This window comes from Dasypus novemcinctus, chromosome 20 (genome assembly GCF_030445035.2).
Source record: "Dasypus novemcinctus isolate mDasNov1 chromosome 20, mDasNov1.1.hap2, whole genome shotgun sequence".
NCBI classification, from domain to species: domain Eukaryota; kingdom Metazoa; phylum Chordata; class Mammalia; order Cingulata; family Dasypodidae; genus Dasypus; species Dasypus novemcinctus.
This window is the reverse complement of record NC_080692.1, coordinates 8,220,690-8,243,737: the sequence shown is the minus strand read 5'-3', so window position 1 is coordinate 8,243,737 and position 23,048 is coordinate 8,220,690. Positions and strand designations below refer to the sequence as shown.

The 23,048-nt window shown below is 43.4% G+C and overlaps 1 long non-coding RNA gene across 1 annotated transcript; it reads left to right on the top strand.

Moving 5' to 3' along the window:
• The first annotated feature begins 1,944 nt into the window (after positions 1–1,944).
• Positions 1,945–21,867, top strand: LOC131274756 (uncharacterized). The gene is made up of 3 exons (XR_009182032.2): positions 1,945–2,284; positions 13,263–13,413; positions 17,448–21,867. It is a non-coding gene; the product is annotated as an uncharacterized lncRNA (long non-coding RNA).
• Positions 21,868–23,048: the final 1,181 nt, after the last annotated feature.

Here is a 23,048-nt window from a genome sequence, read left to right as displayed (position 1 = left end):
GCTCTCTTCACGCCCCTTTCTTTTTTTCCCCTCTCCCTTTTGGAAAGTGTAGAAGGAATTCAGCTAGATTCAAACAGAGCGTTTTTGTCTGAATTCCTAGAACGTTAGGGTTTGGTGTTCATTCTGAATTTCATTTTACAAGGCAGTGGCCGACGGGCCAGTGTGGGCTTTGGTTTCATGGTTGAAGTTGATGGTGGCTAGAGCTAGAGGACTGAAGCACCAGAGCAGGCACTCTGGGCAGGGGCCCTCAAAGTCCACAAGGTCACAAGCCTTCCTGGAATTCTCTGCTTCTGCTCTATTCGCTTAGCCAGGAGAACGGCCTCAGACGCAGAAGGACAGAATCTTCCATGCCAGGGGACGCTGGGGGAAGTAAGATAAAGTGTAACAACCCAGCGCACTCTCTTCTTTCCGGGCATCTCTTTTGCTGCTCGGCAGGTTGCTGAAGCTGCAGCGTCTAGCTCGGTTTGACTCGCCTTGCAGCGACTGATCAGGCCCCAGGAGACACCATCATTTCCCCCAGGTTCTATTCCCCAGTGGCAGGACTTCCTGAGCAAATACCGGGGATCGGTCACCTTGCTCTCTCTGGAGTTTGAGAGCCACTGTGTTTTGGATCTTGTCGGAAAGACCACTAGCGTTCATAAAGTGCTCATCCACTTTCCTCTCTTGTTTCCTTGCCCACCGGTCATTGCAGGGTCATCAATGCAAGGCTGAATAAAGCCGCTCTCCCTGTCGCCCTCTGCTCCCTGAATTCCACCTGCCTACCAGGGCTCAAAGGCATCACACGTGCATCACGCCCAGAACAGAACTCCTGATTCCCTCCTCCAAGTGTCCCTAAAGGGAATACTTGGAAGCATCCTTCATCCCTCCTGTACCCTCCCATGCTGGACCCAACCCATAATCCACAGCACATTCTGGGCTCCATCTTCAGCATCTACCACCCCAAACTATCCTCAGCGCTGCACCCCAGCCTTGGCCCCCATTTCTCTCACCCGGAAGAAGGCCCCCCTCCCTCTACCCTGACTCTCTGCTCACTATCCCCATATGGGAACAGGAGTCCTTTGAATCCTGAGTCAGACCCTAACACTCCCACTTAAAATCCTCTAGGTGTTTCTCATCGCGCTCAGAATCAAAGCCCAAGCCTTTGCCCTGGCATATGAGGCCCTGCTCCCGGCTGCTGTTCTGATACCCTCTTAGTTCACTCCCTGATCTCCAGCTCACCTGCCAACATGCCCTTCCCAGAGCACACCAAACTTGTTCTCACTTCAGGACCCTTGCACACATTGTCCCCTGCCCGAGGGCCTATCCCAAATCCCCCAGTATCTGAAAATCTCTCACCCTCACCTCATCAGGCAGGCCTTCTGTGGTGGTGAATTTCATGTGTTGGTTTGGTTATAGTGTCCAGTTATTTGGTGAAGCAAGCACTGGCCTAATTGTTACTGTGAAGGTATTTTGTAGATGGAGTTGCCTCTGTAGTCAGTTGATTGCATCTATGGCTGATTGCATCTACAATCAACAAAGGAGATTTTCCTCAGCAATGAAGGGAGTCTCCTCATCCAATCAGTTGAAGATCTTAAAGCCAGAAGTGAGGATTTCAGAAGTCAGAAAGAAGAATCCCTGCCTCTCCTTCAGCCAGCCAGCTTCTCCTCGGAATTCAACCTCACCTTCATCCGAGTTTCCAATTTGGGGCCTGCCCTATGGAATTGGGGTCTGCCAATCCCCACAGTCACATGAGCCAATTCTTATAATAAATCTCTTTATATATACTGAATATCTCTCCTGTCAGTTCTGTTTCAGGAGAATCTTGACTAGCATGCCTTCCCTGGACTTCCTCTCTCAAAGAGCAGAACACCATTTTCTCTCCTTTAACGTTTATTTTTAGTTCCCACACATATCATTACCAACATTATCATATATCCTTTGTTTTTTTTTAAATTTATGTTTCAGGAAGCAGATGTGGCTCAACCAGTTGGGTGCCTGCCTACCACATGGGATGTCCTGGGTTTAGGTCCCAGTACCTCCTAAAAAAGAAGACAAGCAGACGCCACCCCTGTGGCAACGAGCTAGATGCTGCCCTCACCACAACAAGCAGATGCCTCGAGCCAGCAGACACTATAGCCCACAGGGAGCAGATGTGGCTCAGGCTGCCAGGCACTCGCTTCCCATGTGGGAAGTCCCAGGTTCAGTTCCCAGTGCCTCCTGGGGAAGACGAGCAAATAACAAGCAGATAATGAGTAGACAGACAAGAGAACCATCTGGGAGAGGAGGGATAAATAAAGAAAACATGGTAAATAAATTAATATATATATTTTTAATTACATTTCTCTTAGTAGGGATTTTTATCTTGTCCCCCACTATATCCCTAGAACCTAGATTGTGTCTGGCATGGGATAAGCAGTCAATCAATATTTATTTGAATGAATATTATTGGTTATTTTGCCCAGGTGGTTATATAATACATTAACTATTTTCTTTTTGATTGTAAAAGGTCCTACATGCAGAAGTGCATATAATGTGTATGTACAATTTAAAGACAAATAATACAATGGATACCCATGTATGCATCACTCAGCTTTTCCAACTTTTCCAATAACCTTAAGCCCCTGTTCTTATTGCATTCCCTTTTGTCTCTCCCCAAAGTAACCACAACCCCAAAATTGGTGTTAATTATGCTCTTACTTTTCATTATAGTTTTATTATCCAATTATGTATATCTGAGTAATTTGCTTTGTCTTGTATATTTTTGAACTCAATATAGAATTATACTGTATTCATTCTTCTATAATTTCCATATCCAGCCAACTCTGTGTTTTTGAGATTTATCCATACTGAAGCCTGCAGCTGTAGTTCATTTTCATTCCTAGAGTATTCTGTTAAAAATATAATTCAGAGGTGGTGGACGTGGCCCAGTGATTAGGGTGTCCGTCTGCCACATGGGAGGTCCATGGTTCAAACCCCAGGCCTCCTTGACCCATGTGGAGCTGGCCCATGCACAGTGCTGATGCGCGCAAGGAGTGCTGTGCCACATAGGGGTGTCCCCCCCATAGGGGAGCCCCACGCACAAGGAGTGCGCCCCAAAAGGAGAGCTGCCCAGCAAGAAAGAAAGTGCAGCCTGCCTAAGAATGGCGTCACCCACATGGAGAACTGACACAAGATGACACAGCAAAAAGAAACACAGATTCCTGTGCCGCTGACGACAACAGAAGCGGACAAAGAAGACGCAGCAAATAGACACAGAGAACAGACAACTGGGGTGGGGGGAAGGGGAGAAAAATAAATAAATAAATCTTTAAAAATATCTATATATAAAATTCAGTTAATTTATCCACCTTTCTTCTGTTTCTAACTCCCTATCCCCCTTGCTATTATGAATCATTGTGCCTTAAACATTTTTTGTGTGTTTTGTGTTTCCTGGTTCAAAGAGCAGGACTTAGTCCAAAATAGAAGCAGGGGAATAGAATTGCTGGGTCATAGGATTCAACCTTATAAGTGATGACCAAAAGTTTTCCAAAGTGATAGTGCAAATTACCCTCCCTCTGGCAGTAAATGAGGGTTCAAATTGCTCTATATCTTCTCCAATGGACTTTCTCATGCTTCCCAAATGGTTGAGTATAAAAAGCTATCTCATTGTATCTTTTAAACTTTTTACTTTGAAATAATTTCAGACTTTCAGGAAAGCTGTAAAAACAGTACAAAAAAAATATGGAGAACTCCAATACACCCCTACCCAGATACCCAGATTCACCAACTTTTAATGTTTTTCCACTTTGTTGTATCTTCTCGTTCTCTCATCTATTTTCTAGACATTTCAGAATAGGTGTATACATCATGTTCCTTTTTTTAAAAAAACATTTTATTTATTTATTTCTCCCCCCTCCCTCCCTTGTCTGCTCTCTGTGTCCATTCACTGCATGTTCTTCTGTGTCTGTTTGCATGCTCATTAGGCGGCTCTGAGAACCTATCCTGGGACCACCTGGAGTGGGAGAGAGGTGATCATTTCTCTTGCGCCACCTCATCTCCCTGTTCTGCTGCATCTTTTATTGTCTCTTCTCTGTGTCTCTTTTTGTTGTGTCGCCTTGCTGCACCAGCTTTCCGCGTGGGCTCACACTCCTATGCAGGGCAGCACTCCTGCGCGGGGCAGCACTCCACATGGGCCAACACTCTGTGTGAGCCAGCTTACCACACAGGCCAATTTTGCCTTCACCAGGAGGCCCTGGGTATCAAACCCTGGACCTCCTATATGGTAGATGGGAACCCAATTGCTTGAGCCACATCCGCTTCCCTACATCATGCTCCTTTAACACTTAATATTTCCATGTATATTTCCTAAGAACAAGAATATTCACTTGTGTAGCCACATTAAGCACAGTCATCAAGTTCAAGAAACCCAACATTGATATAAACCATAAAGTCTATATTCCAGTTTTTTCAACTGTCCCAATAATGTCCTCTAGGGCGTTTCCTCCATGCCCAGAAGACAGCATGCACCTTATCACAGCTTTCTTAGCTAGAGGTGCTGAGATCACTCTGATTGGATCTGCCTGGACCAGTCACATGAATGCAATATGCTGATTGGCTTAGCTGAGCTCCTGGCAGAAACACAGTGACCCCATATACCAGCCAGGGACTCCGGGAAGGCTCCTGGCACCTCTATTTTGGAGCCTATTTTGTCTAGTTGCAGCTCTATAACATAGAACAAGCTTGATGTCTGGTCTTCCAGCTCACAGCATATTAGATCACAGCCCGTGGAAGAGCACTTGAAGCAGATGGATTGACAGAGAGAATTGCACACAGTAGACACGAGATTCTGAAAAAGCAAGATAATTTAACCACAGGAGCAAAAAAGACCAACACCATGGCTCATTGAGGGCATCTCTGGATTACACCATAAAGAGTAATGTTCTGGTCACCCTGAGGAATCAAATGTTTAAGCTGTATCTAGGGATGATGTTTAGGGAAAGACAATGCTTTTGGAAAGAATTCTATCAAAACCTAAAAAGTCAAAACTATGACACTCAGAGATAGGTATCAGATTTCCCTAATGATGCCAGCCATTAGCTATAATTACCAAAATTATAGTGCAAGAAGCCGTTCTTTCCAAGATTTCGGGGAATTTCTACCTACTACAGAGCTATTATTGAAAGAAAATCATTATCAATTTAGTGAACAAAATGAAAGCATTTTTTTTTTCATCAAGAGTGGTAAGTAGTCCCTATATAAAATATTTAAAAAAAGAAAAGGTCATGGTAGAGTGAGAATTGTTTATCCATTCATCTGTTGATGGAGACTTGGGTTGCTTCCATTTTCCAGCAATTGTGAATAATTCTGCTGGGATTATCAGTGTACAGATATTGGTTCAAGTACCTGCTTTCAAATCTTTTAGGTATATTCCTAGAAGTGGGATTGCCAGATCATATAGTAATTCTATACTTAACTTTCCAAGGAACTGCAAAGAAGTATGTTGAAGCTAAGTGCGTATCTGAGAACCTGAATATTTTTTAGCTTGAAAGAGCATTTCACACAGGGCAGCTTTGGGCAGCAGAACCTCATTCTGCACATGGAGAAGCCAAGATGCTAAAGGGTGAAATAACTCACTTTGGGGAGCAGACACTTAGTTAAATAGTAGAACTCTCAGTATTGGTCCATCTTTAAATTGTTGGCCTGTGGATTGTTTTAAAGGATTAAATCAAATCAGAAGAATAGAGATGTGTGGTTGAGTAAGCTACATGACTCCATCTGACATATGAGTACATCTTGGGGATATTGTTTGATTTTTGTGGGGGGAGATACCAGGGATTGAATCCAGGACCTTGTACATGGGAAGCAAGGTGCTCAACCACTGGGTACATCGGCTTCCTTTGTTTGACTTTTCAGCTCAGACTCACATCCCCCAGTTCATTGGTTTTTTGTTTGTTTCATTTTGTTGCTTTTTAAAAACATTACCTCTTCAAAGAGAGCAGCCTTAAGAGTAGAAATAACAGGCAAAGTGGTATAATCTGAGGGGCACTTAGAAAAGCTTTTTACCCCAATTCTTTCTTCAATGCTGTCCTGAAATTCTACCACTAGAGATTATTGGGGTAGTAACATGGTAGTTTTCTGTTCTCAGGGATCCTCTAATAAATTGCATATATTCCTGAGGAACACAATAAGGCCCAGAGCAGTCAAGGCCCTGAATGATGGGAAAGAAATTGGGCAGCCGTGAAAAGAAGAAGGACGCAAACAATTGGGCAATTGGAGTGGAAAGAGGAAAGAGGGGAGAATTAGAGACAGATTTAACTGGCTTGTTACTTTTTCCTTAATCCAGCCTTACTTACAATTATTTCTAATTCTCCACCCTTCTGAGTCGTTCTCTCTAATCAGGAACAGTCCCCTCAAGCTGCAGGCGTTTCAGAACATTCCTTCTGTCTGGAGCCCTCACCTCCCTCTGCCAGGCCCGGCCACTGGCTCCCCTTGACTGGCAGCGCCCTGCGCTCCCCACACTCCAGAGTCCCTGCTGAGGCCCTCACCTCCCTTGGCGAAACTGCCAGGTCAGTTTCTAAAATAGCCTATTCGGAGACAGGGTTGGCTGGTTTGTTTTATTTTGTTTTGTTTTGTTTTTATTTTTTGGCAACCTCCCAGGAAAACATTAGGCTGGACACTGGATTTAAAGTTGGAGGCTAACCCCTCAGGCAACTCGTGTGCTCGTTCACTCGTCTGCTCGTTTGTTTTGTCAGAAGTCCTTCGGGGTCCTGTGCGGAGTTCAGGCCCATTTAGCCTGGACGGGGCCTCTCTGGAGACGGGCGCTCTACTCTTCTCTGAGAAGCATTTGACCCACCTGAAGAGCTCCTTCCCACTGGGAGCTGCCAGCCAGCGCGGCCGACTAGAAATTACAGCATTTCAGAACGAAGGGAAAATTGCACCACCGTGGAAATAAAAAGGAAGGTCTTTGTTTCCTTCCCCAGCGGAATCTCAGGGATTCGTGGAATCCAGAGCTGGCCGCCGCGCCGGAGCTGGGATTGGAAGCCATCCCCCGGGCTCTCTCTCAGGTTTCATCACCTGCGCGTCATCCCTCCCCGAGAGAATGGCGCTTGGTCCGGGTTTGTGCTGTCTGCCCAGGCTCTCTCTCCCACACACTGTCGGTATTCACGGGACGGCCGCCCCTGAGGCCCGGCTCCGAGGAGCGACACAGGGTCTTTCAGCGCGGGCCTCGGGCCCTGTGGTGACCAGGAGGCCCGCGCCCGGCCTGGGGAGGCAGGCCCTTCATGCCCCGCTCCGCGCTGCGCGCCCGCCTGGGCTTCTTCCAGAGTCTGGAAAGTACAAGGTAAATTCCGTACACCGTGGCTGCCGCGGTGCGGCCACGGCAACCTGGAGCGTCCTCCGTGGGGAGTGTCCTTCCCACGGCTTTCACACCCCGACGCTACGGCCCCTGCCTGGAACCCAGGCCTCGCCAGGTTCCTGTCAGCCGGAAACACGTCACAGCCAAACGCTTCACGCACGCTAAGACACACGCCCGCGCTCCTTCCACTTCCGGGGAGAGGAGGGAGGGGAATCGCAGGCACGTCGAGCCGGAAGACGCGGAACTCCAGGGAGGAAGTCTCCTCAGGCTCCCTCCTGCCCTCGGAGCCACTCCGCAGGGGCAGGGGCTGAACTGCCCTGCCACCCCACAGGGACCGTCCCAAAGCTGACCAGGAGCCCTCTGCGGTGGCCCTGGTCACCCTGGACACCCTTTCCGAGCGCGTGGGCCTTTATTGCGTGGGCAGTGGCTCCCTCGTCCTGTTGTGCTCTCCGCGGTGTTACTGCTCCGAGATAGTAACACTCAGGCCCATCCTGAGGTTCCTTGAGTTTCTGTGGATCCTTTATTTCTTTATTTTTAACTTTATTTTTAAAGAAGTTTTAGATTACAGAAAAGTTACCTTGAAATTATAGGGGATTCCCATATATCTCACTCCCACGCCTCTCACATTTAAAAACATCTTACAGTAATGTGGCATATTTGTTACAATTGATGAACAAATATTGCTGCATTGCTACTAACCATGGTCTATAGTTTATATTATGGTTTAGACCTTGCATTGTACAATTTTATAGGTTTTGACAAAATGGGTAATGACCTGTACCCATCATTGAAATATCAGGCAGAACAATTCCAATGCTCTAAAAATGCCATATGTTCTACCTATTCTTCCCTCCTTGTCCCCTAAGAACCTCGGGTAGCCACTGTCTTTATATCAATGTTACAAGTTCTTTCGTTACTGCAACAATAAGTCTACTTCAGTCCATGGTTGCAAATTCCCCCTTTATGTTTGTTCATTCCTTGATCTTGAGGATTTGGGGATGGTGATGCCCACTCCACTTCAGATAGAAAGGGGGCTTAGATCCCATGGGGCAGATGGAAGGAACTGTTTTGCTTGCAGTTGTAGATACTCTTTGCTTTTTGGGATGAAGGGTTGTCTATCATCATCATTTTGTTTGTTGTCCTGGGAGATTCTGATGAACTGGAGAGTACGTGTTGGCCACAAATCTGCTGACATTCAAGGCTCAACTAACGTTGAACAGATTGAAGATTTAAGTCTCTTGAACATATACTTAATGTGTATAGTGCTAATTATAGGCTCAAATAAAAGGGGTAGAAAAATCATGTGTAGGGAGATTATAAATGAGTCTAACTCTATTACAGTGGAGAAATATGTTATCATATATTCCAATGTAAGGCTCTCTGACAGGATGCTGATTTCATGGGGCTGTGTGCATTGCTTATAGTATCCAGATAGCTCTAGAGCCCTTGGAAGCACCACTGTTTGAGGTTTTGCTTACCGTGGTAGTTAGTGAAATCTGCCTGATACATGCATAAATGTAAAAACTCTAGAACGATTTCCCAACTCTCTTTGCAATCTCTTAGCCATAAAAAACCTCTTTTGTGTTTAATTCCTCCCCCCCCCCCCCCCCCTTTTGGTCAAGGTCTTTTTCCAAATGCATTTCTACTTGGTGCTTGGTAATAATCCCTCAGTGCCAGAGAGGCTCATCCCAAGGAGTCATGTCCCACACTGGGGGAAAGTAGGGAGTTTATTTGCTGAGTTTGACCTAAAGAAAGACCACATTTTAGTAACAAGGAGATTTTCAGAAAGTAACTCTTAGACAATAGATATTAGGCTAAGTTCAATTTTACAAGAATAAGATTGATAAGTACAAGAATTAATATCAAGGGCTTGGCATATTGGTCTATTTTATTTGGCACTGCCTAAGTACTCTTGAGATTCTTGCCACTCTATCAGAGAATGTAGCAGGATTCCTGTGGACCCTTTAAAGGAACAACATTTCAATGACTCAAAATGTAGCCTCTCTGTCTCCAGACTCTTCCACTGAGTCCTTTCTTGAGGTTCCTTCCCCTGCCATCCAACTTCCTAAAAACCCTCTTCACTGCACCCTACTCCCCCTTTTGGTGGTCATCTTATTGCTGTCTTGCCTTTCACCACCAAAATTCTGCTTCTACTTCTTGACCCCCTGGTATCTTCCTTACCTCCTTCAGTCTGGTTTTCATCTCTCTCCATTTAGTTCATTTTTAAAATGCCAAATGCATTCCAAGTGCCAGTTGCTAAGGGCAATACAAGAAATGAGTAGGGAGCAGATGTGGCTCAAGTGGTTGAGCAACTACTTCCCACATAGGAGGTCACAAGTTCAGTTCTCAGTACCTCCAAAAAACAAAAAACAAAAACAAAACAACAAGCAAACAAGTGAAAAAAACAACTCAGGAGAGCCAATATGGCTCAGTGGTTGAGCACCGGCTTCCCACATACAAGATCCCAAGTTCAATACCCTCAAAAAAAAAAGAAATGAGTGCCCAGCCCCTGACTTCAAAAAGTCTCTGATCCACTGCAGTGGTCAATGGTGGGATGCTAAGACATAAAAACAACCATGCCACCAGGCAGGACATTAAAAGAACCATGTATCTAAAGAGAAAGGGTAAGAGGAGGAGGCAGAGGAGATGGTTGGGGACTCTTCAGGAAAACTTCCTGAAGGAGGTGGCACTTCAGCTGAGCTTGCAAGACCAGTAAGACATTTAAAGATTAAGAAAAGGAAGAACAGAGGCCCAGGAAGTATTCAGGAAGCATCCAGAATTCAGGGCACAGCAAGGGCTACATGTGTGCAGGCAAGAGAAGAAGCCGGGTTAAGAGGGACAAAGTGATCTGGGAATCAGACAGGAACGGAGACCTAAAGAGGCTGGACAAACCTGGGAAGCCACTGAATGTTTCTGAGTGGACTTAATTGTGAGGGCTATTTATCTGGCAACTGTAACACCTTACAAACTTGGGCTTCATTCCTACTTGCCCGTCTCTTAGTAATGAAGGAACTGAGTCATTATTTCAACGGCGACATTTCCTGAAGTTCCTTTATGCCAAGCCCCTTGGTCTTTTCCCACTAAGGAAAAAAAAGTTAATTCACGGGATTATGCTGAGTGATTTATTTTGGAATCTTCGTATGAGCAGGGTCAGAGGTTTTTGTTCTGGGCCTCTCACACACAAAATGTATCTGATACAGCCCTCTTTCCTTTAAAATGTGCCAAGTAAACAAATGTTGGGGTGAGGGGCAGATCATTTTCCGGGGCCCTTTCACTTCTCCAACATCCAGGAGTTCTTTGCCCAGGATTTAAGGAGCCCTGGACCTTCCCCCACGCATGCTTTCAGCGTCAGTTCACTTCCAGTGTGACTTTTAAGAGATCTGGGCCATCGCTTACTCTGGAAACCACTGCCAATAAGGCTCCTTCCCTGGAGGAGGGATCCTGGAAGGCAAGACAGGTGAAACGGAAGGCTGTAAGATAGCAAACAACACCCTCGGGGGAGCATTTTCATTCCCCAGAAAGCGCGGCCAGCCCACGCGAGGGCTGAAATGTCATGCTGCCCTGGCACTCACTGGCCCTCCAGTGTCAGTTACGAGATACCTTTTCACTTTCTTTAAGATCTCTAGCCAATGCCACTGTACAGGCATCTCTTCGCTGGGCAAGGGAACCAAGACTATGTTTTAAAAATAGAGCTGGCATCTTCTTCTCCAAATCCTCAAGATTAAGGAATGAACAAACATAGGGGGGACAGCATCTATGGGCTAAAGTTGACTTATTATTCTAGCAATGGAAGAACTTGTATAATTGATATAAAGCATTTTTGGGACATCAGAATGATCCTGTATGACATTGCAATGATGGATACAGGCCATTATACATTTTGTCCAAACCTATAAAATAGTGCAATGCAAACTATAGACCATGGTTAGTAGCGATGCTCCAATATGTGCTCTTCAGTTGTAACAAATGTACCACATCAATGAAAGATGTTGTTAATGGGGGAAAGTAGGGGAGGGGGAGGGAGTAGGGTATATGAGAATCTCATATATATATTACACCTCCCCTGAATTATCTGCTTGATTTTTCTTTAGGAGGCACTGGGACCTGAATCCAGGACCTCTCATCTGGGTGCTTAACTGCTTGAGCCACATCTGCTCTCTGCTCTTTTTGTTGTTGGTTTTTTTGCTTGTTGCCTGCTCATTGTTTTTGCTTGATATCTGCTCATTGTTTGTCTTCTTTCGGAGGCACTGGGAACCAAACCTGGGACCTCCCATGTGGGAGGCGGATACTCAACTGCCTGTGCCACACCTGCTTCCTCCCCTATATATTTTTTTAAAGATTTAAAAAAAATTTTTATTCCCCCCCCCCACTTGTAGTTTGCTTGCTGTCTGCTCTCTGTGTCCGTTCACTGAATGTTCTTCTGTGTCTGTCTCCCTTTTTGTTGCATCATCTTGCTGTGCCAGCTCTCCGCAGGTGTGGGCCATCAGTTCTCTGCAGGCACGGGCCAGCTTGCCTTCAGCCCCTGACTTCAAAAAGCCTCTGATCCACCACATGGTAGACGGGAGCCCAATCGATTGAGCCACAGCCGCTTCCCCTCCCCTGTTTTTCATGTAACATTTCTGTAACCTAAATCTTCTTTCAAAATAAAAACTTTCAATATATATTTGTGTGTTTTTCTTCTCATCTAGCCTTTATGGCTTTATTCAATTAATTATCTGAAAACCTTTTAAAAATTTAATGCAGTGACATACATAAAACAAAATATCCCATTTTAACCATTTTTTAATGTTCAGTTCAATGGTGTTAATTATATTCACAATGTTGTGCTACCATCACCATCATCCATTACCAAAACTTTTTCATCACTCCAAACCCTTTAAGCAATAACTCCCTGGGGTGCTCTCACCCTGGCCCCTGGTAACATCTAATCAACTTTCTGTCTGTATGCATTTACCCTGTCTAGATATTTCATGTCAGGGAATCATACAATACTTTCCTTTTGTCTCTGGCTTATTTCACTCAACTTGATGAATTCAAAGTTCATCCATGTTGTCAAGTGCATGCTTTTCATGGCTGGATAATATTCCGTTGTAAGGATATGCCATATTTTGTTTATCCATTCATCCATTGATGGACATCTGGGTTTGAAAATTATTTTGCCAAAATCGTAGTGTGTTATTTCTATCACTCCCTTGTTTTAATAGTACACTGTCGTCATAACAATCCCATCTGTAAGGCAGGGTATCCCTGAATTTGCAAAGGTGTCCCCAACATTGGTCTTTTCCTTCTGAAAGTGGGATATATGATGTCATCTCGTTAATGATGTAATGTCTGAAAAATGTTTTGAGACCAAACATGAAAACTCCTATATGTAGTAGAAGGACCTCATCTTAAACAACAGAAGTTGTGCGTAACCTGAAATTCTTAATGTGCCCTAGGAACTCTCAACTCAAATGTACCTTTTTTGGGAATGAATTTATGAAATGAAATTTTATTTGGCCCTATTAGAAATGTTTCAAACATTTGGATTTTCTTACAACTTTTTAAAAAAATTTTAATACAATATGAGTTATTTATTATTTATTTATTATGTCATCCCACATTAAATTAGATGACTCCTTATTAGCACATCATATGTGCTCTAGTGTCAGATCTTAATTGTTTAAACTACTCATTTTATTAATTTAACCAGGTCTATTTCTCTATCAAGCAGATAAGCATGTCTTCCCAGGAGAGAAAGGGGAAGGGAAAGTCAATGAAAATCAAATGAGTTTATTTTGCTATTTTTAGTAAACTTAGGAAAGGGACTGATGGAAAGACAAAGTTTAAATCTCCTATGGAAACTATATTTGCCTATCAATTATCCCTGCTATCCTCAAACAGTTGCTTGAAAATGGGCGTCTTTAAATACCAGAGTACTTGTTCTCCTGCCATCGTACATGTTTTACAGGGATGGTCCGTCCATCTGTCCTGCCTGGGAGAACCAGAGTGAAGCCTCCTGAGTTCCGTAGCCAGCTCAGCTCCGATGTGCTTGACGTCAACCACGTTTATGTCACTCCTGTCCAGTTTTCGCTAAGGGCTTCCAAACACAAGGAAGGAAGGTATGCAAAATGATCGTGTCCGAGTAGCTTAAATCTGTAGCATAACCTCCTTGGCGCTTCTCTGGTTTTGTTTGAATGTAGCAGCTTCATCTATCCTGGGAGGAGATGATTCTTGACATATGTTAACTTTACTCATGGAATTATTATGTTTTAGGTTTGATCTATAGAAGCACAGATGCTTTCTGTGCAAAATTATAATGGGTTTTAATGTAGTCCTCAATGTTTCACTGGAAACATTTTGTGTTATCCCCATAGCCCACCCTCTTAGTGCCTCCTCAGCTGACTCTACTGAGATGAATATTTAATAGGGTGAGATCTCCACATTTCTAATATTTTTTTCTGTTCCTTAAAAATCTCCTAACGCTTTTACTTTTTCCCAATACTAATTTCATAACCTTGAAAATAGTCAACAGGATGAGCACAAATCCTTTGATTGGCTTTAGGTGAGAAAAATGAATGAGAAAGGCATCACTCTACCAGATAACCACAGACAATTGGAAAGCAGCTCTTGTGAAGCTAAGAGCAGCAGACTGAGAATGTTCACGTTGCTACTTCCTACGCAAGTGAGCCTGGGCTTTGAGCCTCAGCTTCGCCATCTGTAAAATGGATTGAATAATAAACCTCCCAAGACTGTTGTGAGAATTAAATGTGTGTGGATGAGCTTTGTAAACTGTGAAATGGTATGATAATATAAGGTGTTAACTGTTATTTACACCCCTGAAGTGTGAGAAAGAGGGTCCCCAGGTCTTTTTGAAAGCTTAGGAAAGAAGGCAGAGGTTCTGAGATAGAAGACCATGTGCCCAAAGGAAGTCAAAAGGCAAAAGCCAGACATGTAGTAGTGGCATATGGAGCTGGCTCCAGGAATACTCAAACATGTATGGAGAAAAGGCACCTAATGCCACAGGTCAATATATTAAATGTGCATATTATATAACTCAAGCATCTCCATGTCTTCCAGCTTCTTGGGATTTCTATTTAATATCAAATAGAAATGGCTCAAGTAGGGGAAGCAGATGTGGCTCAAGCAATTGAGACCACATGGGAGGTCCTGGGTTTGGTTCCTGGTACCTCCTAAAGAAGACAAGCAAGACAGTGAGCTGATATGACTGGCTGGTGCAGCAAGCTGACACAACAAGATGACACAAGAGACACAAGGAGGAAGTCATGATGAGATTACAGCAATGCAGGGAGCAGAGGTGGCTCAAGGAATCGTGCTCCCACCTACCACATGGAAAGTCCCAATTTGGTTCCCAGTGCCTCCTAAAAAAATAAGGAAGACAAGCACACAACGAACAGACACAGCTAGCACAAACAATGAGGGGGTGGGGAGAAATGAAAAAATAAATCTAAAAAAAAAATGGCTCAGGTAGTCATAATAGCAGAATCTAGAACATCCTCTCCCATTTATTCAGAAGTAAGGGACTTGGTTTTTTATCCACACTGGAACTGCTTTCTCTGCTGTCCTTGGACTCCAAACCATTACTCCCAGCTCTACTTTCACTTCTACTTGCTTTTCTACCTTCTACCTTACCCCAAAGAACTTCTAACGCCAGACTGGTGTTGTTGAAGTTTTGAGAGCCACAGAAGGAAATTACCACTTGACTTGAGAAAATTCCTACTTTAATGCCAGACATCATTGCTCGGTCCCTGGTCACTTCCTACATGGAGAATTTTTCCTCTCCATGTTGCTACCTGGACTTCTGTCATATTGCCAGCTAGCCTACCCCACCAGCCCTCTGCCCATCATCTTCCTCCTTCAAGACCCCCATCTCCTTCTTGAAGTCCCAAGGAGTAACAGATTACTCTTCTCTCTGTATTTTGCAGAATGATTGAACTTTTTCTCATCCATACTTCTCCCATCTTGAGCTTTCTGAGGAGAGAGCCTTGCTGTTCACAACCAAACAGGGGTGATGGATGGTTGAATGAATTTAATGAATTACACGTCCAGTGGGCAGTTTAAACAAGGTTTCCCACCAGAGCCGGAGCAGGCGCTTGGCTTCTTAAGTGACATGAACCCTCCTGTGGGTGGCGACAATGGAGGTCATCCTCATCAAGGGAATATCGGAAGCCAGAGTGATGGATGCCTTCGTCAGGCAAAGCCCTGTGAACTCTGTGCTGAAGACGTAACTCGGGGAAAACACTTACATTTAATGGATGGTGCAAACTGCCAAGTGACTGAGAGGCAGAAGGAGAATTAGGAGAATAGCGCTTTCAAGTAGTTGTGGGAATAGAATGTGGACAGCAAGAGTTTAGGAAATAAATGGGAGAGGAAAGGGTGAAGGCAGTAAATGTATTTGTTCTACTACATTCTTACGTGAATCATTTTTCAAGTTAGTAAGCATCTTAAGAAAAATCCAAGGGGGGAAAGTGTTCTCTTTTACCTATTACTTTATTCATGTAATGATTTATTTATTCAGGAGTCTCAGCTGGTTGGAGTATAAACATGGGATGGTTTTACTGCTGTCAGTATCTGCTGCCGACTATTAACCTGTTGAATTCTCATGTCCCACAGGGTAGCAGGACATCAGTGATCTTACTGGTGATGCTGAATACCTTTCCTAACATTTTTGGTTATTAGGTCAGTCTCATTTTTGTATTTAAGACTCAGTCATTTAAAACCTGCCCTCTCAAATTCAATGGCTTGGCCCATCAGCCAATCTGGCATCTTCTCAGCTCTGTCCCTCTGGTAACTTTTGGGACTCCTGCATGAAGTTCCACGGAACCAAAAGCATCCTTGTCCATAGACTTTAGGGGCTTGGAGAACTGGGGTGAATGGAGTTACCCCATCTTCCGAGGCTCACTAGGCTTCCAGCCTGTGTTAGTCAGCCAAAGGGGTGCTGATGCGAAGTACCAGAAATCTGTTGGCTTTTATTTATTTATTTATTTTTTAATTTTTAAAGATTTATTTATTTATTTATTTAATTCCTCCCCCCCCCACACCGGTTGTCTGTTCTTGGTGTCTGTTTGCTGCGTCTTGTTTCTTTGTCCGCTTCTGTTGTCGTCAGCGGCACGGGAAGTGTGGGCGGCGCCATTCCTGGGCAGGCTGCTCTTTCTTTTCACGCTGGGCGGCTTTCCTCACGGGCGCACTCCTTGCGCGTGGGGCTCCCGCACGCGGGGGACACCCTTGCGTGGCACGGCACTCCTTGCGCGCATCAGCGCTGCACATGGCCAGCTCCACACGGGTCAGGGAGGTCCAGGGTTTGAACTGCGGACCTCCCATATGGTAGACGGACGCCCTAACCACTGGGCCAAAGTCCGTTTCCCATGTTGGCTTTTATTATAAAAGGGTATTTATTGGGGGTGGACGCTTACAATCACAAGGCCATAAAGAGTGAGTTACTTCCCTCACCAAAGTCTGTTGCCATGTGTTGGAGCAAGATGGCTGCCGGCTCTGTGAGGGCTCAGCCTTCCTCTTCCTCCTAATACTCCATGGTCCCAGCTTCTTCTGATCTCAGCTGTAGGCTGGCATAAGGCTCATCTCTCTTTCTGGGACTCATCTTTTTCTGGGCTCAGCTGCTCTGCTCTCGCTACAAGGCCAGCTGTAACTATCAGGAGAAGGGCTTGGCTCTCTCCCTGGGGCTCCTCTGCCATGCTGTTTTCTGCATGAGCATCCACCAAGGGGGCAGGGACTCAACATCCTACTGACGTGGCTGAATCAAAGCCCTAATCTTAATTTAATCAATAAAAGAGAAACCTCTGAATTTAGTGCAATTAAAGGGTATCACACCCGGAGGAACAGACAAGTTTACAAACATAATCAGTATTGCATTTCAGAATTCATCAATAATATCAAACTGCCACACAGCCCTTCAAACTCTGATGGGCTAGGCCTTTCCCCTTGTTTTAGTTTCCTCACTGGTAAAACAAATACCAGACAATGGGTTGGCTTCTTTATTGGCTCATGGTTTCAGACTCTAGAAGGTTTGGCTCTTTCCTGGGTTGGTATCTTCTGGCTGTCCGGCAATCTCTCTGGTCTCTTGGTTTTTCTGTAACATGGCTGTGCACATGGCAACTTCTTCTTCTTTCTCTTCCAGGTTCTATTGACTTCCAACTTCTGGCTGCTCTCCATGGCTTCTCTGTCTGCCTTTCACTCTGCTTATAAAGACTCCAGTATCCAGATTAAAGCCTAAACTGATACAGCTGGGCCTCACCTTAACTGAAGGAGCATCTTGAAAGAGATCTTTTTTACCATGGGTCCACACCCACAAGAGTGCAGACCAAGACCAAGAACATGTGCAAACTGGGGTACACAGTTCAATCCACATCACCTGTGAAATCTGTAGCCTAAGAGCAGGAACAAGTCTTCCAAGTTATGTCCCCAAACTTCAGTGGGAAGAAGATTGAGACAGATATTGTGCCATACTCTTTGGCTCCCAGAAAGCTCTCTATGACCCTCTCTGACCACACCCAGCTCCTTGATGGTCCAAGGGTAATTACGGGGTCTCTACCTTAGCAAGAGTCCAACTGGGAAAAGAGATGCATTGACATCTCATCCCCATCTTCCTGAACCATAATCTTTATGAGCAATTATCTAAGAACTCTACTCTTTACTTGGTATCAGGGATTAAGGGGACCCCTTCTCTTTTGTGGTAGATAGAACTCTAAGATGCCCCCAAGATTCCTGCCCTTGCCCCCTGTATCACAGCCTTGTATAATCCTCTCCCTAGAGTGCGGGCGGAACCTAGGGATACGATAGGATATGGCTTCTTTGATTATGTTACATGATTTGGCAAAAGGATTTTCGCAGATGTGATTAAGGCTGTGAGTTAATCAATAGGGAGACTGTTCTGGCTGGGCCTGATCTAATCAGGTGAGCCCTAAAAAGAGACGAGCAGCAGCAGAGATGCTCTCCAACTGGTCTGGAAGAAAACAAACAGCCATGTTTAAGCTGTCTTTGGAAGGGGCCACGTGGCTAGGACCTGAGGGTGGCCTCTAGTTGCTGAAAGCAACCCCTGAACTGGGAACTCAGTCCTACAACCACAAGGAATTGGATTCTGCCAACCACCTGAATGAGGCTGGAAGAGGTCCAGATGAGACTGTAACCTTGGCCAACACCTTGACTTTGCCCTTGTGAGACCCAATGGAGCAGACCCAGCTAACCTCAGCCTGCACTCCTGACCCAGGGACATGGAGGAAATGAATTTGTATTCTTTTAAGTCACAAAATCTGTGACAATCTGTTAAGTGGCAATAAAAAACAACTATGTCCTTTTCTTCCCTCTTCTCTAGGGAATGGAAGGAATATCCTCTCCCTGGTGGTGAGTATTGCACTTCCACAAAGCTGAGGACCCTCAGTCTGTCGCTTATTTTGGAAATGGGTGTGAGGTGGGTGTAGTTGGTAGTATAGGGTAATTTTGAAGTTGATGCTTGTTGATAAACCCTGAGGAGTTGGGACTGGCTCCTGGTGATTTCTTGAACTTGGGATGTGACAGATGGTCAGCTCCTTTGGCCCTTAGTTATGATTTTAGAACAATAGGGAAAGTCTCACTTATTTCATTGTTCACAGTTCTTGGTAGCATCTGATGTGATTTTTTTCTTTTTCTTTTCCTATTGTGATTCTCTGTATGAAGGCTTTTTTTTTTATCCTATTTAATTTAGAAATTGAAATAAAATATTTTGAGGTTATCAAAGAACTGTCAATAAGGTTTTCCCCATCCTCTCCTCCACCAAAAACTGCAACTTGGAAATACAATGAAGACACAGTGTCTGAGAGCCTAGTCCTGAGTAGGTGGTCCTGACAAGAATTGAGGACAGACCCAAAATTGCAGCACTAAGCTTGTTAATGCCACTGTTCTGACTTTCAAACTGCAATACTGGTAAAAGTATTACTTAAAATGCAGGAAATTAGCACCCTTAAATTCTGGGACAGATTAGAGAGAAAGTTATGTGTGGTGTCCCAACTGAACTGCATTGAAAAATCTCAGATCTCAAACTTAGAAATCTGATCTAGAATGAAATATCTTAACTGAAATCAGTTTATAAGAATTCACCTTGCAGACAGGTTTAACAAACCACAGCTGTCAATTACTCCACCCACTTCACTCAGATTTCCTTCCTAGTGTAGCACCCAATACGTCCATACCACAAAAACACACCCAGGCCACAGTGGGCCCTGTCTTTATGGAATCATAAGTTCAAAAAATTTATTTCAAATTCAAAGGATAAAATAACAGACAAAAGGCAGCTCAGCAAGATATGGAAGCATTACTCCAAAAAAGTTCTGTCCAGGCATTTTTATCTCATCTTATTTTTTTTTAAGATTTATTTTTTATTTATTTCTCTTCCCTTCCCCCCTGCCCCAGTTGTCTGTTCTGTGTGTCTATTTACTGCGTGTTCTTCTTTGTCCGCTCTATTGTTGTCAGCAGCACGGGAATCTGTGTCTCTTTTCGTTGCATCATCTTGCTGCGTCAGCTCTCCATGTGTGCAGCGCCATTCTTAGGCAGGCTGCACTTTCTTTCGTGTTAGGTGGCTCTCCTTATGGGGCACACTCCTTGTGCGTGGGGCTCCCCTACGCGGGAGCACCCCTACGCGGGGGCACCCCTGCGTGGCAGGGCACTCCTTGCGCGCATCAGCACTGTGCGTGGGCCAGCTCCACAAGGGTCAAGGAGGCCTGGGGTTTGAACCCGGGACCTCCCATGTGGTCGACGGACGCCCTAGCCATTGGGCCAAGTCCATTTCCCTACTTTTATCTCATCTAATCCCAGTTCAAACTCAATTGTTCCTCTAGTGTTCAGAAAGGTACACAGTTAAACACAGATTAGTTAAATGACATAATCAAGGGCTCCTTGCTAATGAAGAAAATGAAGAGGAGAAAAAAATGCTTACTCGTATTCATATCAAACCATTACCAAACCCCATCAGATAAACCATCTGTAGTCTGAAAACTAGCCAAAGATCAGCAGAAGCAAAACAAGTTGTCCTTGGTCAAATTGTAACAAATGATTACTCTTCAGGCTTATCTCCAGGGGAATGCAGGTCACTCCACCTGTTCTCTTTATTTAGTGGCTAACAGGTACCTCATCTGATTTTTGTGTGTATCCCCCAAACCCTCCGTAGACAGGGAGCTAGTCTATGTTGCTCACCTTTTATCTCCTAGACCTCACCCATAGTCACATTTGGCACCTGAGCACCTACAGATGTTCTTTGAATGATGCTCTCATCTTTTCCTGTCTGTACCTCAGTCACTTGGCAAGAACTCAAGCTTGCGGGAGCTGCACTTATTTTTGACCAGGAGTTCTTTGGTAGCCTTGCTTCTCTCTCAGAGAGAATATATTTCTCCTTCAAAATATTAATCTGGAATATGGTCAAGGTAGCATGTCATCCGTTTGCTTTCAGGTAGTATGAAATCATTTCAGTGTCATCTTCTTATGGTTTTTTTCTAAACCCATCACCCAAAACCTCCAGGCTGTAATTTCCTCATCTGTAGAAGGAGAAAAATTATTTCTTGTTTTAAATCTGGAAACTTCACAAGCAAGTTACCCTTACAGTGTATTACTCTTCTTCCTTTCTTCCTTCTAGCCACCTATCAAATATTTATTGAATATTCCATACAAGCCAGACTCTATGCTAAGCACATTGGCATTTATTATCTAATTTTAAAAATAATATTTATTAGTTTATGCTGAATATAATATATAGTAACAGCAGAAAATCTGGAACATAGGCAAAACTATAAAAAAGAATAACACATAATCACAGCCAGAAGAACCATTATCCTTTTGGTATTTTCCTTCTTGTTTTTCCAAATATACATGCATTTTTCTATACATGAAATAATAATTTACATACAATTTTGCAATGTTCTTTTCCCCATTAACAATATATTTAGATATTTGTGTGTGTGTGTTCATGAAAAAATTATCATTTTTAATAGTGCGTAATAGTTTTTTAAATGCTCCCCTAATTTTGGATTGTTTGGTTGTTTCTGATTTTCTGACATTATAAAAAAGGCGACAGTGTATATCTTTATGCACAAATCTTTGTGTTGGTTTCTGATTTTTCCATAGAATCCCTATATGGAATTATAGGGTCAAATATATGTGTATGTGTGTGTGTGTATATAAAATTATTCTTTAAAAATTTCACAAAATTGCTTTCCAGTAAAGTTATACCAACTTATAAGCCCAAATATGTAGATATATAAAATTGCCCATTTCTTTGGCCTCTTGACAGTGTTGAATGTTACAATTTAAAATACATTTCCTAATTTAATAGATAAAAATCTTGTTATTTTTAATTCTTATTTTTAAATTACTAGATCAAACACTTTAAAATATAAATACATATTACATGTATATAACTGATGCTCTTATAAATTTGTGTGTACTCTTGTCTGATTTGTTATGCATAGTTTTGCAATTTCTTAAGATTTTTTAATTAGTAATTTTTTGTTATAGAAGTTGTAGGTTTATAGAAATATCATGCATAAAATAAATAAAATAGTTTCCATATACCACCCTATTATTAACAACTTGCATTAGTGAAATACATTTGTTATAATTCATGAAAGAACATTTTAATAATTGTACTATTAACTTTGCCTTTCAAAATTTTGTTTACAATATTTTTAGTTGTCAGAATTTAAAATTTTCATGTGAGCTAGTCTAATAGTCATTTCCTTTATGATTTTTCTTTTTTTTTTTTTTTTAAAGATTTATTTATTTTTTATTTATTTAATTCCCCTCCCCTCCCCCGGTTGTCTGTTTTCTGTGTCTTTTTGCTGCGTCTTGTTTCTTTGTCCGCTTCTGTTGTCGTCAGCGGCACGGGAAGTGTGGGCGGCGCCATTCCTCGGCAGGCTGCTCCCTCCTTCGCGCTGGGCGGCTCTCCTTATGGGTGCACTCCTTGCGCGTGGGGCTCCCCTACGCGGGGGACACCCCTGTGTGGCGCGGCACTCCTTGTGTGCATCAGCACTGCGCATGGGCCAGCTCCACACGGGTCAAGGAGGCCCGGGCTTGAACCGCGGGCCTCCCATGTGGTAGACGGACGCCCTAACCACTGGGCCAAAGTCCGTTTCCCTATGATTTTTCTATTCCTTTTCTTCCCCCATCTTGAGGTCACACAAATATTTGCCTAGATTTTTCCCTAGTTTTAAAATTCTTTAGTGTAGCTGGAATTTCTTTTGACACATAATGAAAGGAGAGGGCTTAGGTGATGATTTTTTAAATTACTAGTTTTCTCAACCCCATTTTTTGGCAATTCCTCCCTTTTACATTTATGAAAAAAGATAACTCCTTTATCACATATTAAAATCCTATACCTGGGGAGCAGATGCAGCTCAAGCAGTTGAGTGCCTGCTTCCCACATGGAGGTTCCAGGTTCAGTTTTCAGTGCCTCCTAAAAACCAAAAAAACCCAAACAAGTAAACAAACAAGAAAACCAACTCAGGGGAGATGATGTGGCTTAGCTTCCCACATATGAGGGAAGATTCCCACATACGAGGTCCCTGGTTCAATCTCCAGCCCCGGTACCTAAAAAAAATAAAAGAAATCTCATACCTAAGCTACTTTTCTGGGTTATATACTCCTCTATTATATATTCCATTCAGTATCTACTATTGTCCTATTATACTTTTAATTATTATAGTTCTATAACATGTTTCAATAATAGGACAATTCTTCACATTTTTATTCATTTTCA